This window comes from Taudactylus pleione, unplaced genomic scaffold (genome assembly GCF_031769625.1).
Source record: "Taudactylus pleione unplaced genomic scaffold, aTauple2 ptg000070l, whole genome shotgun sequence".
Taxonomy (NCBI): Eukaryota; Metazoa; Chordata; class Amphibia; order Anura; family Myobatrachidae; genus Taudactylus; species Taudactylus pleione.
The window spans coordinates 16,665,591-16,679,962 of NW_028284472.1; the positions used below are offsets into that span (position 1 = coordinate 16,665,591).

A 14,372-nucleotide genomic window follows, 5' to 3' on the forward strand; every position below is an offset into this window, starting at 1 on the left:
GCCAGGGACTCTGTGGCGCAATGGATAGCGCATTGGACTCATAGATGGTTGTAGTTATTCAAAGTTAGTGGGTTCGAATCCCACCAGAGTCATTCTTTAGTTTTAAATGCAAATAATTAGGATTTACATACAACTTTTCATAACAGTATGATTGGAGTTTGGAGATCCTTATACTACATAAACAATATAATGATCGGTTGTTGACTGGAAAGTCCCTTTCAAAGTAAGATCACAAGTTGCAATGTAATTTCAGATTCCTTTGCCACTCTATGCATTCTACAAGTGCTACAGTCGAACCAAGCGCTTAAATCGCCAGGGGATCTGTGGCACGATGGATTGTGCTTTTGACTTCTAGTTGTTTATAGTTATTCAAAGGTTGTAGGTTTGAGTCCCACCAGAGTCGTTGTTTAGTTTTAAATGCAAATAATTAGGATTTACATTCAACTTTTCATAACAATATGATTGGAGTTTGGAGATCTTTATACTACATAAACAATATAATGATCGGTTGTTGACTGGAAAGTCCCTTTCAATGTAAGATCACAAGTTACAATGTAATTTCAGATACCTTTAAACCAGTAATTGGTGTTTTGAAAACACTTTTGTCTCTACTCAACTAGCCTTGCTCAGATTGAGGGGTATGTATTCTAAAACATCATAAAAAAATGTCTCCCTACAGTCCTTAATTGTGTACCACAAATTATGTCACTAAATCCGCATACTTAAAATAGGACTTGCACCAAATATCAGCAAGAGGAAGACTCAGATATAGCTGTTTTTGCATTTGGGAGAACTATTGAAAATATCTGACACTCCTTTGCCACTCTATGTATTCTACAAGTGCTACAGTCGAACCAAGCGCTTTAGGAGCCAAGGGCGCTGTGGCGCAATAGATAGCGCGTTAGACTTCTAGTTGGTTGAAGTTATTCAAAAGTTGTGGGCTCAAGTCCCACCAGATTCATTCTTTAGTTTTAAATGCAAATATTTAGGATTTATATTCAACTTTTTATAACAATATGATTGGAGATTGGAGATAATTATGCTACATAAACAATATAATGATCGGTTTTTGACTGGAAAGTCCCTTTCAAAGTTAGATCACAAGTTACAATGTAATTTCAGATTCCATTAAACCAGTAATTGGTGTTTTCAAAACACTTTTGTCTCTGCTCAACTAGCCTTGCTCAGATTGAGGGGTATGTATTCTAAAACATCATAAAAAAATGTCTCCCTACAGTCCTTAATTGTGTACCACAAATTATGTCACTAAATCTGCATACTTAAAATAGGACTTGCACCAAATATCAGCAAGAGGAAGACTCAGATATAGCTGTTTTTGAATTTGGGAGAACTATTGTAAATATCTGACACTCCTTTGCCACTCGATGTATTCTAAAAGTGCTACAGTTGAACCAAGCGCGTAAACCGCCTGGGACTCTGTGGCGATGGATAGCCCATTGGACTTCTAGTTGGTTGTAGTTATTCAAAGGTTGTGGGTTTGAGTCCCACCATAGTCGTTCTTTAGTTTTAAATGCAAATATTTAGGATTTACAATCAACTTTTCATAACAATATGATTGGAGATTGGAGATCCTTATATTACTTAAACAATATAATGATCGGTTGTTGACTGGAAAGTCCCGTTCAAAGTAAGATCACAAGTTACAATGTAATTTCAGATTCCTTTATACCAGTAATTGGTGTTTTGAAAACACTTTTGTCTCTACTCAACTAGCCTTGCTCAGATTGAGGGGTATGTATTCTAAAACATCATAAAAAAATGTCTCCCTACAGTCCTTAATTGTGTACCACAAATTATGTCTCTAAATCCGCATACTTAAAATAGGACTTGCACCAAATATCATCAAGAGGAAGACTCAGATATAGCTGTTTTTGCATTTGGGAGAACTATTGTAAATATCTGACACTCCTTTGCCACTCTATGTATTCTACAAGTGCTACAGTCGAACCAAGCGCTAAAACTGCCAGTTGTTCTGTGGCGCAATCGATAGCGCATTGGACTTTTAGTTGGTTGTAGTTATTCAAAGCTTGTGGGTTCGAGTTTCACCAGAGTTGTTCTATAGATTTAAATGCAAATATGTAAGATTTACAATCAACTTTTCATAACAATATAATTGGAGATTGGACATCTTTATACAGGTACTACATAAACAATATAATGATCGGTTATTGACTGGAAAGTCCCTTTCAAAGTTAGATTACAAGTTAAAATGTAATTTCAGATTCCTTTAAACCAGTAATTGGTATTTTGAAAACACTTTTGTCTCTACTCAACTAGCCTTGCTCAGATTGAGTGGTATGTATTCTAAAACATCATAAAAAAATGTCTCCCTACAGTCCTTAATTGTGTACCACAAATTATGTCACTAAATCCGCATACTTAAAATAGGACTTGCACCAAATATCAGCAAGAGGAAGACTCAGATATTGCTGTTTTTGCATTTGGGAGAACTATTGTAAATATCTGACACTCCTTTGCCACTCTATGTATTCTACAAGTGCTACAGTCGAGCCAACCGCTTGAACCGCCAGGAACTCTGTGGCGCAATGTATAGCGCATTGGACTTCTAGTTGGTTGTAGTTATTCAAAGGTTGTGGGTTTGAGTCCCACCAGAGTCGTTCTTTAGTTTTAAATGCAAATAATTAGGATTTACATACAACTTTTCATAACAATATGATTGGAGTTTGGAGATCCTTATACTACATAAACAATATAATGATCGGTTGTTGACTGGAAAGTCCCTTTCAAAGTAAGATCACAAGTTGCAATGTAATTTCAGATTCCTTTGCCACTCTATGCATTCTACAAGTGCTACAGTCGAACCAAGCGCTTAAATCGCCTGGGGATCTGTGGCGCGATGGATTGTGCTTTTGACTTCTAGTTGGTTGTAGTTATTCAAAGGTTGTGGGTTCGAATCCCACCAGAGTCAATCTTAAGTTTTAAATTCAAATAATTAGGATTTACATACAACTTTTCATAACAATATGATTGGAGTTTGGAGATCTTTATACTACATAAACAATATAATGATCGGTTGTTTACTGAAAAGTCCCTTTCAAAGTAAGATCACAAGTTACAATGTAATTTCAGATTCCTTTAAAGCAGTAATTGGTGTTTTGAAAACACTTTTGTCTCTACTCAACTAGCCTTGCTCAGATTGAGGGGTATGTATTCTAAAACATCATAAAAAAATGTCTCCCTTCAGTCCTTAATTGTGTACCACAAATTATGTCACTAAATCCGCATACTTAAAATAGGACTTGCACCAAATATCAGCAAGAGGAAGACTCAGATATAGCTGTTTTTGCATTTGGGAGAACTATTGTAAATTTCTGACTCTCCTTTGCCACTCTATGTATTCTACAAGTGCTACAGTCGAACCAAGCGCGTAAACCGCCTGGAGCTCTGTGGCGATGGATAGCGCATTGGACCTCTAGTTGGTTGTAGTTATTCAAAGGTTGTGGGTTTGAGTCCCACCAGAGTCGTTCTATAGTTTTAAATGCAAATATGTAAGATTTACATTCAACTTTTCATAACAATATGATTAAAGATAGGACATCCTTATACTACATAAACAATATAATGATCGGCTGTTGACTGGAAAGTCCCTTTCAAAGTAAGATCCCAAGTTAAAATGTAATTTCAGATTCCTTTAAACCTGTAATTGGTGTTTTGAAAACACTTTTGTCTCTGCTCAACTAGCCTTGCTCAGATTGATGGGTATGTATTCTAAAACATCATAAAAAAATGTCTCCCTACAGTCCTTAATTGTGTACCACAAATTGTGTCACTAAATCCGCATATTTAAAATAGGACTTGCACCAAATATCAGCAAGAGGAAGACTCAGATATAGCTGTTTTTGCATTTGGGAGAACTATTGTAAATATCTGACACTCCATTGCCACTCTATGTATTCTACAAGTACTACATTTGATCCAAGCGCGCAAATCACCTGGGGCTCTGTGGCGATGAATAGCGCATTGGACTTCGAGTTGGTTGTAGTTATTCAAAGGTTGTGGGTTTGAGTCCCACCAGAGTTATTCCTTAGTTTTAAATGCAAATATTTAGGATTTACATACAACATTTCATAACATTATGATTGGAGTTTGGAGATCCTTATACTACATAAACAATATAATGATCGGCTGTTGACTGGAAAGTCCCTTTCAAAGTAAGATCACAAGTTACAATGTAATTTCAGATTCTTTTAAACCAGTAATTGGTGTTTTGAAAACACTTTTGTCTCTGCTCAACTAGCCTTGCTCAGATTGATGGGTATGTATTCTAAAACATCATAAAAAAATTTCTCCCTGCAGTCCTTAATTGTGTACCACAAATTATGTCACTAAATCTGCATACTTAAAATAGGACTTGCACCAAATATCAGCAAGAGGAAGACTCAGATATAGCTGTTTTTGCATTTGGGAGAACTATTGTAAATATCTGACACTCCTTTGCCACTCTATGTATTCTACAAGTGCTACAGTCGAACCAAGCGCTTAAACTGCAAGGGGCTCTGTGACGCAATGGATAGCGCATTGGACTTCTAGTTGGTGGTAGTTATTCAAAGGTTGTGGGGTCGAGTCCCACCAGTGTCGTTCTTTAGTTTTAAATGCAAATATGTAAGATTTACATTCAACTTTTCATAACAATATGATTAAAGATAGGACATCCTTATACTACATAAACAATATAATGATCGGCTGTTGACTGGAAAGTCCCTTTCAAAGTAAGATCACAAGTTAAAATGTAATTTCAGATTCCTTTAAACCTGTAATTGGTGTTTTGAAAACACTTTTGTCTCTGCTCAACTAGCCTTGCTCAGATTGATGGGTATGTATTCTAAAACATCATAAAAAAATGTCTCCCTACAGTCCTTAATTGTGTACCACAAATTGTGTCACTAAATCCGCATATTTAAAATAGGACTTGCACCAAATATCAGCAAGAGGAAGACTCAGATATAGCTGTTTTTGCATTTGGGAGAACTATTGTAAATATCTGACACTCCATTGCCACTCTATGTATTCTACAAGTACTACATTTGATCCAAGCGCGCAAACCACCTGGGGCTCTGTGGCGATGAATAGCACATTGGACTTCGAGTTGGTTGTAGTTATTCAAAGGTTGTGGGTTTGAGTCCCACCAGAGTCATTCCTTAGTTTTAAATGCAAATATTTAGGATTTACATACAACTTTTCATAACATTATGATTGGAGTTTGGAGATCCTTATACTACATAAACAATATAATGATCGGCTGTTGACTGGAAAGTCCCTTTCAAAGTAAGATCACAAGTTACAATGTAATTTCAGATTCCTTTAAACCAGTAATTGGTGTTTTGAAAACACTTTTGTCTCTGCTCAACTAGCCTTGCTCAGATTGATGGGTATGTATTCTAAAACATCATAAAAAAATTTCTCCCTGCAGTCCTTAATTGTGTACCACAAATTATGTCACTAAATCTGCATACTTAAAATAGGACTTGCACCAAATATCAGCAAGAGGAAGACTCAGATATAGCTGTTTTTGCATTTGGGAGAACTATTGTAAATATCTGACACTCCTTTGCCACTCTATGTATTCTACAAGTGCTACAGTCGAACCAAGCGCTTAAACTGCAAGGGGCTCTGTGACGCAATGGATAGCGCATTGGACTTCTAGTTGGTGGTAGTTATTCAAAGGTTGTGGGGTCGAGTCCCACCAGTGTCGTTCTTTAGTTTTAAATGCAAATAATTAGGATTTACATACAACTTTTCATAACAATATGATAGGAGTTTGGAGATCCTTATACTACATAAACAATATAATGATCGGTTGTTGACTGGAAAGTCCCTTTCAAAGTAAGATCACAAGTTACAATGTAATTTCAGATTCCTTTAAACCAGTAATTGGTGTTTTGAAAACACTTTTGTCTCTGCTCAACTAGCCTTGCTCAGATTGATGGGTATGTATTCTAAAACATCATAAAAAAATGTCTCCCTACAGTCCTTAATTGTGTACCACAAATTGTGTCACTAAATCCGCATATTTAAAATAGGACTTGCACCAAATATCAGCAAGAGGAAGACTCAGATATAGCTGTTTTTGCATTTGGGAGAACTATTGTAAATATCTGACACTCCTTTGCCACTCTATGTATTCTACAAGTACTACATTTGAACCAAGCGCGCAAACCACCTGGGGCTCTGTGACGATGGATAGCGCATTGGACTTCGAGTTGGTTGTAGTTATTCAAAGGTTGTGGGTTTGAGTCCCACCAGAGTCATTCTTTAGTTTTAAATGCAAATATTTAGGATTTACATACAACTTTTCATAACATTATGATTGGAGTTTGGAGATCCTTATACTACATAAACAATATAATGATCGGCTGTTGACTGGAAAGTCCCTTTCATAGTAAGATCACAAGTTACAATGTAATTTCAGATTCCTTTAAAGCAGTAATTGGTGTTTTGAAAACACTTTTGTTTCTACTCAACTAGCCTTGCTCAGATTGAGGGGTATGTATTCTAAAACATCATAAAAAAATGTCTCCCTACAGTCCTTAATTGTGTACCACAAATTATGTCACTAAATCCGCATACTTAAAATAGGACTTGCACCAAATATCAGCAAGAGGAAGACTCAGATATAGCTGTTTTTGCATTTGGGAGAACTATTGTAAATTTCTGACTCTCCTTTGCCACTCTATGAATTCTACAAGTGCTACAGTCAAACCAAGCGCGTAAACCGCCTGGAGCTCTGTGGCGATGGATAGCGCATTGGACTTCTAGTTGGTTGTAGTTATTCAAAGGTTGTGGGTTTGAGTCCCACCAGAGTCGTTCTATTGTTTTAAATGCAAATATGTAAGATTTACATTCAACTTTTCATAACAATATGATTAAAGATAGGACATCCTTATACTACATAAACAATATAATGATCGGTTGTTGACTGGAAAGTCCCTTTCAAAGTAAGATCACAAGTTACAATGTAATTTCAGATTCCTTTAAACCAGTAATTGGTGTTTTGAAAACACTTTTGTCTCTGCTCAACTAGCCTTGCTCAGATTGATGGGTATGTATTCTAAAACATCATAAAAAAAGTCTCCCTGCAGTCCTTAATTGTGTACCACAAATTATGTCACTAAATCTGCATACTTAAAATAGGACTTGCACCAAATATCAGCAAGAGGAAGACTCAGATATAGCTGTTTTTGCATTTGGGAGAACTATTGTAAATATCTGACACTCCTTTGCCACTCTATGTATTCTACAAGTGCTACAGTCGAACCAAGCACTTAAACTGCCAGGGGCTCTGTGGCGCAATGGATAGCGCATTGGACTTCTAGTTGGTGGTAGTTATTCAAAGGTTGTGGGTTCAAGTCCCACCAGAGTCGTTCTTTAGTTTTAAATTCAAATAATTAGGATTTACATACAACTTTTCATAACAATATAATTGGAGTTTGGAGATCCTTATACTACATAAACAATATAATGATCGGTTGTTGACTGAAAAGTCCCTTTCAAAGTAAGATCACAAGTTACAATGTAATTTCAGATTCCTTTATACCAGTAATTGGTGTTTTGAAAACACTTTTGTCTCTACTCAACTAGCCTTGCTCAGATTGAGGGGTAAGTATTCTAAAACGTCATAAAAAAATGTCTCCCTACAGTCCTAAATTGTATACCACAAATTATCTCACTAAATCCGCATACTTAAAATAGGACTTGCACCAAATATCAGCAAGAGGAAGACTCAGATATAGCTGTTTTTGCAATTGGGAGAACTATTGTAAATTTCTGACACTCCTTTGCCACTCTATGTATTCTACAAGTGCTACAGTCGAACAAAGCGCTAAAACTGCCAGGGGCTCTGTGGCGCAATGGATAGTGCATTGGACTTCTAGTTGGTTGCAGTTATTCAAAGGTTGTGGGTTTGAGTCCCACCAGAGTCGTTCTATAGTTTTAAATGCAAATATGTAAGATTTACATTCAACTTTTCATAACAATATGATTAAATATAGGACATCCTTATACTACATAAACAATATAATGATCGGTTGTTGACTGGAAAGTCCCTTTCAAAGTAAGATTACAAGTTACAATGTAATTTCAGATTCCTTTAAACCAGTAATTGGTGTTTTGAAAACACTTTTGTCTCTGCTCAACTAGCCTTGCTCAGATTGATGGGTATATATTCTAAAACATCATAAAAAAATGTCTCCCTACTGTCCTTAATTGTGTACCACAAATTATATCACTAAATCCGCATACTTAAAATAGGACTTGCACCAAATATCAGCAAGAGGAAGACTCAGATATAGCTGTTTTTGCATTTGGGAGAACTATTGTAAATATCTGACACTCCTTTGCCACTCTATGTATTCTACAAGTAATACATTTGAACCAAGCGCGCAAACCGCCTGGGGCTCTGTGGCGCAATCGATAGCGCATTGGACTTCTAGTTGGTTGTAGTTATTCAAAGGTTGTGGTTTCGAGTCTCACATGAGTCGTTCTATAGTTTTAAATGCAATAATGTAAGATTTGCAATCAACTTTTCATAACAATATAATTGGAGATTGGACATCCTTATACTACATAAAGAATATAATGATCGGTTGTTGACTGGAAAGTCCCTTTCAAAGTAAGATCACAAGATGCAATGTAATTTCAGATTCATTTGCCACTCTATGTATTCTACAAGTGCTACAGTCGAACCAAGCGCTTAAACCGCCAGGGGATCTGTGGCGCAATGGATTGTGCTTTTGACTTCTAGTTGGTTGTAGTTATTCAAAGGTTGTGGGTTTGAGTCCCACCAGAGTCGTGTTTTAGTTTTAAATGCAAATAACCAGGAATTACATACAACTTTTCATAACAATATGATTGGAGTTTGGAGATCTTTATACTACATAAATAATATAATGATCGGTTGTTGACTGGAAAGTCCCTTTCAATGTAAGATCACAAGTTACAATGTAATTTCAGATACCTTTAAACCAGTAATTGGTGTTTTGAAAACACTTTTGTCTCTACTCAACTAGCCTTGCTCAGATTGAGGGGAATGTATTCTAAAACATCATAAAAAAATGTCTCCCTACAGTCCTTAATTGTGTACCACAAATTATGTCACTAAATCCGCACACTTAAAATAGGACTTGCACCAAATATCAGCAAGAGGAAGACTGAGATATAGCTTTTTTGCATTTGGGAGAACTATTGTAAATTTCTGACACTCCTTTGCCACTCTATGTATTCTACAAGTGCTACAGTCGAACCAAGCGCTTAAACTGCCAGGGGCTCTGTGACACAATGGATAGTGCATTGGACTTCTAGTTGGTGGTAGTTATTCAAAGGTTGTGGGGTCGAGTCCCACCAGTGTCGTTCTTTAGTTTTAAATGCAAATAATTAGGATTTACATACAACTTTTCATAACAATATGATTGGAGTTTGGAGATCCTTATACTACATAAACAATATAATGATCGGTTGTTGACTGGAAAGTCCCTTTCAAAGTAAGATCACAAGTTACAATGTAATTTCAGATTCCTTTAAACCAGTAATTGGTCTTTGAAAACACTTTTGTCTCTACTCAACTTGTCTTGCTCAGATTGAGGGGTATGTATTCTAAAACATCACAAAAAAATGTCTCCCTACAGTCCTTAATTGTGTACCACAAATTATGTCTCTAAATCCGCATACTTAAAATAGGACTTGCACCAAATATCAGCAAGAGGAAGACTCAGATATAGCTGTTTTTGCATTTGGGAGAACTATTGTAAATATCTGACACTCCTTTGCCACTCTATGTATTCTACAAGTGCTATAGTCGAACCAAGCGCGAAAACCACCAGGGGCTCTGCAAAAACAATGTAATTTCAGATTCCTTTAAACCAGTAATTGGTGTTTTGAAAACACTTTTCTCTCTACTCAACTAGCCTTGCTCAGATTGAGTGGTATGTATTCTAAAAGAGCATAAAAAAATGTCTCCCTGCAGTCCTTAATTGTGTACCACAAATTATGTCACTAAATCCACATACTTAAAATAGGACGTGCATCAAATATCAGCAAGAGGAAGACTCAGATATAGCTGTTTTTGCATTTGAGAGAACTATTGTAAATATCTTACACTCCTTTGCCACTCTATGTATTCTACAAGTGCTACAGTCGAACCAAGCACTTAAACCACTAGGGGATCTGTGGCGCAATGGATAGCCCATTGGACTTCTAGTTGGTTGTAGTTATTCAAAGGTTGTGGGTTCGAGTCCCACCAGAGTCGTTCTTTAGTTTTAAATGCAAATAATTAGGATTTACATACAACTTTTCATAACAATATGGTTGGAGTTTGGAGATCCTTATACTATATAAACAATATAATGATCGGTTGTTGACTGGAAAGTCCCTTTCAAAGTTAGATTACAAGTTACAATGTAATTTCAGATTCCTTTAAACCAGTAATTGGTGTTTTGAAAACACTTTTGTCTCTGCTCAACTAGCCTTGCTCAGATTGACGGGTATGTATTCTATAACATCATAAAAAAATGTCTCCCTACAGTCCATAATTGTGTACCACAAATTATGTCACTAAATCTGCATACTTAAAAAAGGACTTGCATGGGGGGCTTGGCCTGACTGCAGACGCGAGTGGACACAATCCCAGTGGGCTCCTGCTGAATCCCCTACAAAAGGGGTTAATGAGACCCTCTCCCGGACCCCAAAGGTCTGAAGCGCTTTGCGGGGCCTCTCGGGAGTCTGCTGGGACACCTGCGGCTGTGTCAGAAGTCCGGGGAAAGTGTCAGCCGACCACCGGCGCATAGCGACGCACTGAGGCCTGTCAGACCTGTGAAGCCGGGGACTGGATTTGGAGTGGGACCCGCCGGAGCGCCCCACGGTAACGCGCAACTTGGTCCTTAAGGTAGCCTCTTTCTCCTGCCCCGCATTATCCGGAGATCTCTTTGAGGGACTGCTGGTGCTCACCTTACCCTCTAGAAGGAGGATTAACAGGCCCCAGGAGTCAGCTGTATTTGTAGCTGGGCGTCCTGCACTCAGCCTGCATCTGTCAACTGCGCTGTCCTGCTGGTGTGAGTAGGTGGCTTAGGCTGCCTGATATAAACTGGCTTGAGATTGCTCCCCTCCTGCCTTTCCCCCAGTCCTGACATCCAAGAGTCAGGGGCAGATTTTCCCCAGCACAGCCAGGCCTGAAATGAGATCTCTATAAAGGTCCGGTGGCCATTTTGGAAAGTATTCAGGCTGACTCTTCTGCTTAAGCACAGCCAATTTTATTTTATTTGAGCAAATCTATCAGTAATTACTCTGCAAGTATATTCTGAACTCAGTGAGATGTAGTCGCTACTTCACTTTAACACATGTTCAATACCGCCTATAGTAAGACCTGAGATCAGTTCAGCATATTGAAGTCATTACATGTTGGTGTGTCTGTGCTAATTCATATTTCTATTCTGCAACAATCTTAATATCATACATGGCGCCTAAGAAGCCGAGAGTCGAGAAACCTGTCTCTCAAATTTCTTTCTTCAAAGCCTCATCTCAATCTCCTAAATCAAAGGCTGTTGAGGAGTCTGCAGCACGAAAGGGGTCCGCTATATCTCAACCTGCACAAAGCAAAGGGGCGACACCTCCGGGCCCCTCTCAGGATACTCCAGAGGATGGAGCAGTTCTTACAGTGGGTACAATGAAAAAACTCCTCTCACAATTTAAAAATGAAGTTGCAGCTGAATTTCGGGCTACTCTTCAGTCTTGTCAACACTCCATAGATGATCTTGGAGGTCGTACGGATGATTTGGAGACGAAAATGGGTGAAGTGGTGGGGTCACATAACGATCTCATCACAATGCATGAAGCAATGCAGAATGAAATAGCATCACTCAAAGATAAAGTGTGTGACTTGGAGGACCGTTCACGCCGAAATAATCTAAAGCTACGAGGCGTTCCTGAGAATATATCCAATAGCAGCCTCCACGATTACACAATGTCTCTGTTTCAAAAGCTTCTTCCTTCTGCGAAATCTACTGATCTTTTGATCGACCGTATTCATAGGCTCCCCAAAGCCAAAAGGGCACCAGAGAACGCATCAAGAGATGTCCTCATGTGTATGCACTTCTTCCATATTAAAGAGGCTCTGTTGAAAGCTGCTCGTCCATCGGAGGAAACGGCCGCTGTTATGGGCCAGTTGCAATTATATGGAGATCTATCGCAGGCTACTCTACTAAAGAGACGTTCTCTTCAACCTATCACTTCTGCCCTTCGAAAAGCTGATATTCTTTACAGATGGGGCTTTCTTACTAAACTCCTCATCTCACGCAATGGCTCCTTGACCACCATTTCCTCTATTGAAGAGGGTGAGAAATTTCTTTCAGAGATGAAGGTAGAAGTGTCCTCTTCTAGATGCTCTCCTCTTCGCCATATTCAGAAGGACTGGTCGACTGCTGAATCGTAATGATTTCGAATAACTTTGTTTTTTGTTTTTTCCCCATGCCTATATGGTAGAGTTGATTAGTCTCAAGAACCGTAAGACTGTAATATTGAGTTAGATTCTTTGTTATTATGTTGGTCATAGTGTCTAAATGGGTTCCTCTGTAGGCTGGGGAGAAATTCAAGTTATCTTATCTCAGGTCTAGAAGTTCCGCTGATCTAGGTTATAGTTATGACCTTGTATTCCTAATGTTGTTTAAGGTGGTGTATGACATGTGTTTAATTTCCCATGTACCCCAATCGTGTTGCCATGGTTAGGCAACCGTCTCTGACCTCAAGTGAGGGCATTTCAGTTAGTTTATCTTTTTGTTGTTATTTAATTTTTATCATTGTGTTTTTATTTTTCTGTTTTTTATTTATTCATTTATTTTTTCTTCCCCCTTTTGTTTTTTTATTATTTGATTGTAGTAGGCCAAGATGTACTGATTCAAATTGTCGCTATACACAGCTCAGGGGTTACAAATTCCCACTGGTTTTCAACTATCTCATAATACTTTATTATGGTTAATCTGATATCAATTAATGCCAAAGGGCTTAATTCACCGCATAAGAGAAGGCTCGCTTTAAATCATTTCCATAAATTAAAGGCTCAAATTGTAGCAGTTCAGGAGACACATTTCTGCGTCTCCTCTCCACCAGCGTTTAATAATGATAGATTTCCCCTTTGCTATATGGCTAGCGGTCCATCTAAGAAAGCTGGAGTAGCAATCCTTATCTCAAAACATTGTTCATTTGTACTGAACAAACAATATTCTGACCCGGGAGGGAGATATTTAGTGCTGGTGGGTCAATTAGAGGGTAAGGAGGTTACCATAGCGTCCCTATATGCCCCCAATACACGTCAATTGAATTTTTGTAGGAAATTTTGTGCTTTTCTCCAGAAATACAGTAAAGGTGCCATTATTATTATGGGAGACTTTAACCTTGTGCCCGACCCCTTGTTAGATAGGTCCAGTAAAAGTTTGCCCAGGAATCGGCAGTCTACCGAGTGTTCTAGAGGATTCCGACAGCTCCTTGCAGAATATGAGCTATATGACATTTGGAGAATTAAACATCCAGCAGATAGAGATTTCTCATTTTTCTCACATGTTCATGGCTCGTACTCAAGAATAGACTTAGTACTAGCTGATAAATTTACGCTATCTTCTATTAAAAAAATAGATATTATGCCTATGGCATGGTCTGATCATTCCCCTATTTTCTTTTCATGGGACATTGCACATAGACAACATATCCCTGGCCCGTGGAGATTAGGTAAACATATGTTTGCTCAGCCAGAGGCTCAACAACATATTCAAAAGTCCTTATCAGAATACTTAATCAATAACAAACCAGATGAGACCTCTGTCTTTAATTTTTGGTGCACCTTGAAGGCTGTTGTTCGGGGCTCTGCAATACAAATTGCCACCAAGTTTAAACGAGAATATAGATTAAAATGGGCAAACTTAGAAGAGGTTGTTAACTCACTAGAAACAGCTCATAAAGCGGACCCAGCAAATAAAACCATATATAAAGAGTTAGCTGGGGCACGCAAGCAACTTAATGTCTTTTTACTACAGGAGGTGCATAGGAACCTTGCCCGTTTGAATCAGAAGTTCTATGTATTTGGAAACCGTGCATCGAGATTACTTGCCCGTAAGTTAAGAGGAAAGCGTGCTAGAGAAAAGATATATTCGATTAATAAATCGAAAGGGGGTAGGGTGATCGATCCGTTTAAAATAGCAAACTCCTTTGCTGAGTATTATGCTAAATTATATAATCTACGGGAGGATCCTTTAACTCCTCAACCAAGCTTAGAGGGAATTAAAGAGTTCCTCAGGGATGTAGATCTCCCTGTCCTAGACTCGGCCACATGTGAAACTCTTAATGCTCCGTGG

General features: G+C 38.1%; 2 non-coding genes across 2 annotated transcripts; both read left to right on the forward strand.

Annotated features, from left to right (window-relative positions):
- The first annotated feature begins 7,317 nt into the window (after positions 1-7,317).
- Positions 7,318-7,403, forward strand: TRNAR-UCU (transfer RNA arginine (anticodon UCU)). Its single transcript is given in 2 exon segments — positions 7,318-7,354; positions 7,368-7,403. It is a non-coding gene; the product is annotated as a tRNA-Arg (tRNA).
- A 472-nt stretch (positions 7,404-7,875) lies between these two features.
- Positions 7,876-7,961, forward strand: TRNAR-UCU (transfer RNA arginine (anticodon UCU)). The gene is given in 2 exon segments: positions 7,876-7,912; positions 7,926-7,961. It is a non-coding gene; the product is annotated as a tRNA-Arg (tRNA).
- The last annotated feature ends 6,411 nt before the right edge of the window (positions 7,962-14,372 follow it).